General features: G+C 34.8%; 1 pseudogene across 1 annotated transcript in view; it reads right to left on the bottom strand.

The window, feature by feature from the left end:
• Positions 1–12,156, bottom strand: part of LOC149791816 (transient receptor potential cation channel subfamily M member-like 2) — a 167,240-nt pseudogene that overhangs the window by 19,636 nt on the left and 135,448 nt on the right. The window contains exons 28-30 of the transcript XR_016423306.1: positions 8,589–8,746; positions 6,289–6,380; positions 386–583 (exon numbers count right to left, since the gene is read on the bottom strand). The product of XR_016423306.1 is annotated as a transient receptor potential cation channel subfamily M member-like 2 (transcript). The remainder of the gene's footprint in view (positions 1–385; positions 584–6,288; positions 6,381–8,588; positions 8,747–12,156) is intronic.

Genomic DNA, 12,156 nt, shown 5'->3' with positions numbered 1-12,156 from the left:
ACGAGAAGCTACTGGCAAGCTTTCTCACATAACCACATTAGCCAAATCTGTGTGTCAAAGCCATGCAGACAGGTGAGATGGCAGTGATCCATAACGGAGAGTGCTTTAGACCACTCGGCCACTCGGGGCCCCTCTAATCTTGACAGGGAAATAATTATGTTTACAAAATGTGTATTTAAGTGGCTTTGCCAAATTAGACAGAAATCAGATCAAACTCTTCATTTTAATCTCTAGAAGTGCATGTACAATTATACAATTGTTGCAGCCTCTTGTTCACATGGAACCACCCCTCTCTTAATGCCACCTAGTCATGCAAGAAGCAATGGACTTCTAACAGTTTAGCAGAGTATGTTAAAAAAAAAACATTAGAGATATATAGTTTTACCTAGTAATGACTGTCTCGACGACATGGTTTGGCCCCCAACGACCCAAACTTCCTCGGTTCACAAGTCCTGTACGACCAATTGGATTCATCGGAATTCCATTTTGTAGTTGATAGTTTCCAGAGTAGCTAACTCTACTTGTTTTTGTCACAAAATCAAAACTATTGAACTTAAGTACCATACTCCTCTGGACAACAGGGCTAAAAAGAAATATTCAATTAAGGATTAGTATGTCTGCTGCATGAATCATAAAAATAAAGGTTAGGTAACAGGTCATATTATATTTCAGCTACCACCTACACCAGAATATTCATGCAGGATCTCATACAGCAAACTCTGAATAACTTAGCATTAATTAAATGACTTGTACACTCTAGCTCCATAATGTGCCAGCTGGTTAGGGTCTGTACTGTTGTGCTACAGATTACATATAATAAATTGCAGTGACATAGATCTACTGGCACATTAGGCAATTGCTGACCAGGGTCTGTGCAGTTTGCAGTTTGACTCAACTTGCTAGTAAGTTTATATGGTATATATGAACTTTCTTCCAATATTTTCTGAGTAGCAGTCTGTGAGATCTTACAAAACAATGTGCAAAACTTAAGTAAATGTTTAGGGGCAATTTTTCTTCTTCAATATGAATGGAAGCAAATTGCAATCAACTGTCATTTGGATTTAAAAGCTTAATAATTATGATTGTGTTGAATATGCACAGAGAATACTGTAATAATTGTAGGTACACTTTTAATAGTTACACTAATCCAAACCACATTCACACTGGAGCAAAGGTCAGTCCATTTTTTCTGCCTATACCGCCCTCCTCCTAGCAGAAAAAACAAGCTGGCTGACTCTCTCTTTTTGGAGCAGTTTCCGAATCTCCTGGACTATGGAAATTTGATAGGTGGCAACCTGATTATTCTTGGAGATTTCAATTTTCACTTTGACTGTCCCGGAAACTCAAATAAATAAAAAGTCATAGATTCCATCAATGTTTTCAACCTCAAACAGTCAGTTAACCAACCCACCCATAAACCTGGTCACATTTTAGACTGGATTCTTCATAGACCTGATGATAACATTATGCTGTCTTTGCTGGAATCCCATGACCTTGCATCAGATCACCTCTGCATTATATGCCATCTGGACGTATCGGTCCCTAACCCTCCACCTTTATCTGCTACTAAGAGAAACCTCCGTATGATAAATAGAACCAAAGTAATACACGACATACAAGCTAACCTAACAACGTGCGTACTTCCTACCGCAGAACAACTCGATAACTGTCTGCATTCATTGCTTGACAAACATGCCACAGCTACCAAGTGCTGCTGAGTATTAATTCAAAAGTGTTCTCCATGGTATAGCAGTGTTAGGGACCAGCTTCGCACTGCTAAAAGAGACCGCCATAAAGCTGAGAGGCACTGGCTTTCCACCAGACTCACTATTCATATGCAAATCTATGAAGTCGCTAAGAAGAATGTCACAAATATAGCCCATGCAGCGAAATCAGCCCACTACACTACTAAGATCATGGAAAGTTCCATCTGCAAAGAGCTCTTCGAGATTACTAACAAGCTAATGTCAAAGAACAAATCAACACCACTTCCAACTACCTTCTCTCCAGTCGTCCTTCAGGACATTTTTGCAAATTTCTTCCGTGACAAAGTACAAACCATTAGAGACAAGCTTGACACCACAATTTCAACTGACTCGTCATAACCATACAGTTGGGATATAGAATTTGAGCGGCAACCATTAGCAGTATTTGAACCTGTCTCTATGGATTTGCTACGTACAACCGTGATGAAGAGTGCACAAAAGTCATGTGAACTTGATCCAATTCCATCACTGCTGCTTGGGTGCTTAGATCCAGTATTGCCTTCACTAACTGATGTTTTTAATACCTCTCTCTCATTCGGGGAATTCCGATCATTTTTCAGAACTGCCATTGTAAAGCCTCTGCTGAAGAAAACAACAATAGACCATAACGATTTAAAGAACTACCGCCCAGATTCTAATCTCCCATTCATATAAAAAAGTGTTAGAAAAGGTTGTTCTATCCCCGCTTGTATCTCTAAATTTAAACAGTCTTTGTTGCTATGTACAATTTGCATATCGCCCATGCCACAGTACTGAAACTACTCTTCTAAAAGTAGTTAATGATTTTCTGTCTGCGTTGGATAGCGGAAAGATTACAGTCCTCAACCTCCTTGATTTGTCTGCAGCATTTGACACAATAGACCATGATATATTACTTCACCGTCTCCAGCATGTATTTAGCATTCATGATACAGCCTTACTGTGGTTCAAGTCCTACTTGGTCAACAGGACGCAAATTGTATCTGCAAATGGAATACACTCCAGCCCAGTTGATCTATGTTGTGGTGTTCCACAGGGTTCTGTTCTTGGACATGTTTTCTTCATTCTGTACACTCAGCCGTTCTCAAGTGTCATAAATCATCGTCCAGTGTCTCACCAATTGTACGCTGATGACACCCAAATATACAAATCTAGCTACCCAACTGAAGTTGATGCTACCATCCAAGGTGTAGAGAGTTGCATTTCTGATGTGAAATCATGGATGACATTGAACAAGCTGCAGATGAATGATGATAAAACTGAGGACATTCTGATCACAACACAAAGACTTTCTCATTCCCATCCTTTACCTCAAACAATAAATATCAGCAATGTCAACATTAAATTCACACAATCAGTATGAAACCTAGGTGTTACTCTGGACAGTACTCTCACATTGCACCAACATGGCATGAACATATGCAAGGCTGCATATCTTGAGCTGAGACGCATCAGCTCAATTCTCAAATATCTTTCAGTTGATGCCACTAAAACACTTGTGAGTTCATTAGTACCTTCAAGACTGGACTATTATAACTCAATTCTGTCTGGTTTAGTTCAATATCTACTCCAGAAACTTCAAAAGTTAAAAACACAGCTGCTCGGATCATACTTAGAGTACCACGATCAGAGCACACCTTCCCGCTGCTGTTTATCCAAAACTGGATATCCATTCGATCCAGAATCAAACAAAAAATTTGTTCTCTGTGCTATATTTCACCGTCGGACCCTAGTCTAACATACCTATTTTATCTCACCCATGTGTACAAACCAGCAAGATACTTACGCTCCTCTTCTGACAATCGTATACTCATTATTCCCACTATGAAATCAATGTCATATATACAGCGTTCTTTTGGATACCAAGGCCCACATTGAAGAGGGCTCTCAAAACGCACTTATTTCGACTGCAAGAACAAATTTAAAGACCTAATAATGTTTCCTACCTGAAATATTCTCAGTATGTTTTTTATTGTTAATATTGTTCTAATTTCATGGTGTTTATTTTTGTAATAATATTATTATGTGTTTTATCTTATTCTAATGTTGTAAAGCGCCTAGAGCTTCTCAAGATTAGGCGCTATACAAAGTCATCATACTTATTATTATTTTTAATATGCATGGAGTAAATATTGAAATGATTGTTATTACACTATATGTGCACAGTGAATACTGAAATGATTGTTATACACTTTGAGTGTTACATATTACACTTTGAATTTGCACAAAGTGAAAACTGAAATTATTCATATTAGATTCAGCTACTGGTTCATTCCAATTAAAGTGTATTAAGCAATGTATGGTCTTTGGGTTCTGATTATAATTTTTGTATCAAAAGTCAATCAAACTACTACAAGTATAAAACAAGATAGTAGAGGTCTGCATGTTGAATTTATGTTCAAAGTACTACTTGTAAAACATCTAATGTCAGCCTCATGGTCAAAAGGATGAGCAAGTATATAATGGTAAAAATTGTTTGACTATGTACCCAATGCATCAATTGATTCAGGAAATATAACAGCTTCTAAAAAACAAAAGCATAATGCAAGTATTCAATGAATGTGATATTGAGAACAAGATCGAATAATTGTGTCAAACAGTGAATTATCTTTACTTCATAAAGATTCATTCCAGATATAAATAAAGACACTCCATCAAGGGATTTAGGATTTAATTGCAAAAAAACACCCTGGAATCGAAACCGTCAATTTTCTGACTGTAACCTTCACCCTAAAGGTAAATTCAGAACCAACTATTCCACATCATTATTTGGTTTGTAAATAAAATCAAATTATATAAACTTTAATAACCGAAACCTTAAGACAATTTTTCCTTTTGCTCTAGCCTTGACTCCAAGGTCAAAAAGACAAGTAGGCATATCTTCATGAATTGTTTTAGTTTGAAAGAAAGTAATGCCACGTTTTATTTTAATCCCTCAAAGGATTTTGAAAATATATTTAAACAATAACGGTAACCAATACCCTGTAGCAGACAAATAACCTATGTGTCAAACTTTGCAACACACATTTTTTTTTTATAAAAAAGAATCATAAAAATGTTCGCAAAAGACATTCAATGTCTTACGGAGAATTAGACTTGATGAGTGAGACTGAGATGGTTCACAATCCTCCTGGGTCTGTTCTGCTTCTATGAGATCTTACAGCTGTGTATGAAGTACATTTTAGGTATGTATGTATATTGGTATGTAGTAACATATACAGTACCTCAGCTCAACAGTGGTTATATGTTGTAACAAAAGGCAGTACTATTCCGGCGTATTCACCCAGATATATGCAGTGATATTTTTCAATGCACCAAACATAACTGGTATCAATTCCAATTTGGTTTGAACATCCACACAATAGAACTAAGAGTATTTAGAAAGTAAAACGTGATGAAACAAAATGCATTGGCATTAAATATAAAACTGTATTTAGTATTTTTCCCAGACACTATATGGTCATTTTACTACAATGTGGCCTAACATATTTAACGTGCAATGTCAAACCTGTTCTTTGTACTTTCTCCAAGTAGAGCCCCAGGTGGCCATGTGGTGCTCACCTTTACAGATCACACAAATCTCGTATCTGTCCATGTGGGTAGGTGAGAAAACTTGCCTGTGGCTTCGCATGGGTCAGTGGTTCCTCCCAGAGTTCTTCATGCCCTAAATATACTGGCTATCATGTGTAGCTTATCATATGCTGAGAAATGGTATTAGAAACCATAAAACCAAGCCTTGTTCCAAGTAAAGTGCATATGAAGTCATTAATATTTTCCTAATTGTCTCTGCATAAATAACTACAATTGTCTCTCATAAAGCCCCTCAATATACTGCTGTCTCATTTATAATGCTGGCATGGTCTTGGATCCAATGAGTCAGGCATGTGTTACCAATATGCGATTAGCACAATACCATCTCATCTCTGTTATGTGTTCTATACAAAGTATGACAATCTACTAGAATGAGGTTGATGTGCTTAAGCTAAGATTCTTAAATTTATTTGTTGAGTTTTCATTCCATAGAGTGGGCACAGAAAAACTAAGAAGTGCTAATTATATATTTTCAACAATGTGTTATAACTCCATCATTTGTCCATTTCTAAAATTAGCTTTGAAACAAAAATAATGATATAAGGGTTCTGAATGACACAATTATTAAGCGTGTAAAGATAGAGAGATTGTGTAATTAAGAACAAATATAGTATAGTAAGAGATTTAACATAATAAATTATATAATCATATAATATTGAATGATTACAACCCCTCTGAAAACCAATACCAATTTTATCAAAAGCAATAAGCCACATTAATATTAGAGGAAATATCCGTTAACTCTAATTGTAAATCACTGGCTGATAGCTTTGTTTAAAATTATTACCTGTTAAATTTAAAGAGTCAGAAACCTGTTGCCCAAAATATGTTGGCAACAAGCAAAATTGATGGTATAATGCATGATATTATTGCAGGTGTAAACTTTACATCTAAACTTATTCCAGCTAATCATTAATGAAAGAGCGTTCATATTCTCTTACAAAATACTTACATTTGGTAAAGGTCCACTTTGTCAGCCCAATTTGGATTATCTGATAGTTCAGGGCTGATGTAGGAAGGTGGGTCATACTCAGGAAATTTAACCTGAAATTGATTTCAGACTTGCATAAAAAAATCTGCAAATGCATGCTCTACGTTTGTAAATGTCATATTTGCTTCCTATATCACTGCAAACAGCATAAATCTAAATCAGCATGTATTAATACATTGATCCCTCGCTATAAATCACAACAAAGATGCTGATCTGCCAGTGGACTTACAGAACAGGTCTTGGTCTATTTTGTTTTCAGGTGGAAGTTCATCATACAATAACATAAAATAACATAAAATAATTCTGTAATAATTTCCTAAAGAAAGGATTTACAGTAATCTTTCAATTTAAAGACCATCAGTATACCACTTTCCCTCTGAGACTAAAATGGTGAGATTTTGTTTTTAATTTTGTTTCTTAATTTGTTTAGCTTTTTTTTTGGTGTTTGGCTCACTGCAAATTATTATAATGTGATTCTACACAGTTAACTACTTTTCAGGTCAGGATAATTTAATGTAACTAAAAGTACTTAATTCATTTCGCATGAAGTATTTTCAATGAATTAGGTACATTTAATGACAGTGACCTGACACTTTACTAAGTTACAGAAATGTGCATATTTATCAAGCTTTTCGAAAAGTTCTGTATAACGAAGGCTACTCCAGAGTAAAAAAGGAGAAACCACTCACTATACATTTTGATGGTGAACTCGGAAGATGAATCACGCCTTTTGTTCCTGCATGGAGAGTACATTAGATTTTGTATGCTTCTTTAAGATCATAGGAAATCAAAGAGAGATAAAATAGAAAGTGAGACAATGAAAACACTTATGAGTAGGTCTATTAATTTCATTGCAAAATTTACGATCACTGATAGAGCTTTTCATTAAAAAAGTATAGACTTCAATGCTCTCCCTTTACAGAGGATTATTTTTAACATTTTTGATAAAATATCAAATCTGATATTATCCTTTAATTAAATAAAAACTTTTACCAATGTTTACCAATCTCCAACTCTACCACCACCCCATGATATTATGTGCCGACAGATTAGAGTAACCACGTATGCATCCTCCTAACATCTACCAATCCAGGTACTCACACCGTTCAAAAGGTATATTACATGTGGAGTAAAAAGCTGGTACAGTGTATACTACAAACAAGTAAATTACTTGTGGAGTAACAAACCAGTACTCACACCATCCATTAATGTATATTACCAATTAATTACACGTGAAGTAACAAGCTGGCACAGTGTATATTACATACAAATCAATTACATGAGGAAAACAAGCTGGTACAGTGTATATTGCAAACAAATCGATTACATGGAGAGTAACATAGGCAAATTTCAAGGTTATTGTAAAGATTGGAAAGTGTAACACTTAAAAGATCAAACTGCTGAGAGATCCAGGCAATGTGGATTCCCATTATATATAGAAAAGTAATTATGTTTATGATATAACTCTGTCTTTGTATATTTTGTTTAAACTGTTGATAATTACATTCATTTTAAAATATTTAAATTTGTCACTTAATTTACTGATAATGACCTAAACTGTTTTTATGGACAATATGAAGTGTTGTTTTTCTTTACCCTTTTTCTTTATCAAAATTCAGTGTTGTCTGGAAGCTTCTATTACACTTTAAATCTATGACTATAAGATTGAGAATTAAGAAAGACTGGTCCTGTCTTGGTTACATGTTACATATTTGTTCATTATATAACAATAAATATAAACCTATACAATTAATATTTTGTTTGGACTTTTGGTGTGCAGTATCAGACAGTCTTCTCTTAATTAAAAATAATTTGATAATACTCTATGCATCAAACCTTTTATATCTCTAATGAACTCCTATGATTTCAATTTCTGTCCATGGTATAACGTTAAGCAATAAACTATTGTTCAAAGAGTACTGCATGCAGGTTACTTGGAATATTTACTAAATATAGGCTTGTTGCTAATGTTCATTCACTTTGCATAATATCAAAATAACTATTTCAATGGATAGAATTATGTGGTTGGCATAACTTGAGAATTTATCAACTGGCAAATCCCTTAGCTTCATCCATGTTCGGTTATTGGTCAATTGTTTGGCGGCAGATCAGCAACTACGCTGTAACTTGAGGTCATAACAAGAACAACTTTGAAAACCATGAAGTTTGGTGTATTATGTTATGGCAGATACGGGTCTACCCCGTTCACAGACGCTTATCTGGTGCACATGGTTAAATACTGTACAGCCTTTAAGACTTACATCCCATGGCACTTTGTCATTGGGGACTTCAAATCGATGGATATTGGATCCTGGGTAAGGGGAGGTGCGAGATCGAGTGTGGACCTTTACTTGTCCCTCCACCATGTGATAAACTAGGGCAGGAGCCGCAGCTGCTTTCTTCTCTTCTTGCTTCTTTTCTGTAAAAAAGGTGCAATGAAACCCATGTAACTTTCCTCTATACATTGATAACTGAGTTCTAAAAACACTATTTCACATGTTATATGATTTAATAATAGTCTTTATTTACAGAAACTTCCATTTGATTTATAAACGTGAACAAGACAACAGTGTTAGAGACCCCCTGGCAAAATCAGGCTAGAAATGATAAATTAATGAATGAAAGGACTAAGATTTTAGCATTTTAATGTTGTTGACGCTTTTCATTTTTAAAATTGGCGGGAGGTACAAAATGTCAGGTGGGTAAAGGAAAATTATATATGATCAAAGCTGCTCATTATTATGTACATGCTTATATGTTCACACCTGAGTTACAAGCAATATTGCTCACTAATGTTTTCTGGAATCTGCTGTTCAGCATAAAATATAAATATAACCCATACCATTCACAATTGCATATATGTAATATATATTGTAACGTGCCAAGGGTCAAGGTCAAATAAAATGGAATAGATGGACAGCTCACGCCTTTTTAAGTTACTAGACCTCTGCAGTGTATTGTAGTGTCAAGAAATCTGTGTTCGCTACAAAAGTTCTTATATAGATCAGAAAAGCACAAAAACAAAACAAATATAAATAGTCAACACAGTTTATTATATGTCTTCCAGGGTTGAATGTGTTTTCTCACAAAATCTAATACTCAGAATAGTGCATTATATGATTTGCCAATTTTCAGAACAGATGTTTCATGAAGCATGTTGAAATGAAAACAATACTTTCAGTGTTAAATTGCATGTGAAAATCATTATAAATGTTCCATTTGTCCTAATTCACATGATTTTTAACTCAGGTAATCCCAGTTCCCAAACGAATCTTATACAGAAAAAGAAGCTACTTATCTCAAAATTTGTTCATATAACGTACCGAAATGGTAATGATTTTGTGCACGCAATCAAGGTTTGGAACCAGGCCCGGGTTTATTTTTTAGAGACAAATGGTCAATATGTTAGAGGCACAGTCTGGAACTGGATGTTAATAGTGTGTCACGTTTGTTGGCTGAGACACAGTGTGTTGTTTAGAGCGACACAATCTGAAACCAGATGTCGATAGTGTGTCGCTTGAGTTGAATGCGATAATGCGTGTCGTTTTGTACGAAACAAAGTGTGTCGTTGTGACGGGTATATTATTTCGACATCTAAATGACACAACCACTACAAAATGGATGGGAATTTGTGATTTCAAAATGTTGCATGAAATTGAGTAGGAAATTCGATCATGCCAATCGGAACATTAAATTTCCAATGGATAGCAGACGGGTGTGTTGATGATAACACAGTGACAGTGTCGTCAGCTAAATCCCTCTGTGGGAGGTTTTATCTGATATAACGAGGAAATAAACGGTGAAACAATTTCAGAGAAACTTTACAGTAGTCATTATGAGTACTAAATTTAATAAGTCGGTAGTAACTAGTCTACCTTACTTTTAAGGTTTGAAATTATCAGTTGAGACTTTTTGCTTGGTCTTGAGATCTTTACTGGAATCCAGTAGAACCACAGCTCCCAAAACGGCTTGTCTCACCCTTATTTATATATTATGGAGACACACTAGGGAAATTCATGACAAAGTTTTCACGAATATGACTAAATATGGAAGAATTCGGAAAGATTAACCTGAGCGCCTCTTAGTGGGAAGCCGAGCACCCAATACACACATTAGTAAAAATGGCACCCGATTTCAAACGACAAAAATACTAATTATTTCACAATAAATTATACAAAGATTGAACATTGATGATGAACAGTTTCATCACACTGGTGACGAAAAATTATGAACATACACGAATCTTACCTTAATCCTGGAGAAAAATGGATACAATTGCCTATTTCTCTCGCAAAATAGAAGGTGAGTGATAACTGTTTACAATCCTGTCATGTACACACTGAGCTTCAAAAATCTTTACCCAGATGATAAATATTTAAACAAATCATTGTTATATGATTTACATATTGTATCAAATTACTTTTCCTTTGTGCAAGCATCATATATCAAAACATGTTACTACAGTTACTATTATTTGCATTGGAAACAAGGGTACGACTTTCCAACATTAAGGGAATGTAAACAATAAATGGAGATTATAAAATATCTCCAACATTAATGATATGTGCAAATGCACTTTATAAAAATACAAGTTGACAGGTAGTCTGGATTGTTTCAATATTCTATTCAAAATTAAGACTAGATCATGTCAGGCATATCACAACTCCACATATTTTGTTACTAAATGATCTTGGTAACATGATGTGGCACTGCACAATTAACCAAGAGTACTATTGGGCAGCTATATTGCAAGTCTATCATAAATACATGTCTTCATAGTAAATCTTGAAAGTCTGTTTGAGTTTATTATTATCAGATATCTCTTGGATATATCATCAATATTTAACACAAAAATAAGAACAGACGAAGAACAGTATTTAGAGTCCAAAACCTTACTCCTTTCTAAGATGACAATGACATGTCTGAATCAGATGTATCTTTATCAACTGATTCTAAGATATTGTTGAAATGTCATCATAAATTTTTGAGTTGTTGATCTTAAAATAACCTGGTAAAGTGGCATCACCTGTTTACTACAGTACCAACAATCACTAGTAGTTTACATCCCTGACTCATTAGCTAATGCACAATCATAAACCTTGACACTCACCAAGATGGCACTTTCGTTTGCATATAAAAAGGGTGCCCATATGATAAATATGTGGGGTAGTTGGTAATCTGTGTACTACATATATAATTATATTTTCTATGTTTACAGTAAAGTGTGTCTGTGGTTTATGCTGTTTCCAGTTAATTATTATTTATGTATAGTCTAATTCTTTTCAGAATTAATTACATGGTTAGTATTGTTCACAATTACGTGTACATAGTGTTATCCTTTCCACAATTAATTGCATGGTTAATGTTCTCCCCAATTAAGTACATTTAGTATATTCTTTTCACAATTATATGTTAATACTGTTCAGAATTAGTTGTATATAAGGTATACTGTTCACAGTTAAAGGTAGAGGAATCTGTAGCAAGTGCTTTTACAAGTGTACTCAAGATGGTTCAGATTCCAGAGTGAGGCGGATGTTAAGTTAGAGGGAAAAGCATAACCAGAACACCAATCTTGGATGAACGACTTATAACTTACCCATACATCAGACTAGGTATGTATGAATATAATTGTGTTTTATGTCATCTCAGCACAACTGTCACTATCTAATGCCTAAAGAAATCGATTATAACTTTAAAAAAGTTATGTCTGTGTGTGTGATTTGGATTTTTCATGTAGCTTTAAAACAATTTCAGTCATATTGCTATGATATCAGCTGTGTGGCAGTCTATTATGATGTCTAGCACTGGAGAATCATGCAGCAAACATGT

This window comes from Sinohyriopsis cumingii, chromosome 9 (genome assembly GCF_028554795.1).
Source record: "Sinohyriopsis cumingii isolate HCF-2022 chromosome 9, ASM2855479v2, whole genome shotgun sequence".
Classification (NCBI taxonomy): domain Eukaryota; kingdom Metazoa; phylum Mollusca; class Bivalvia; order Unionida; family Unionidae; genus Sinohyriopsis; species Sinohyriopsis cumingii.
This window is presented reverse-complemented; position numbering and strand designations above follow the sequence as displayed.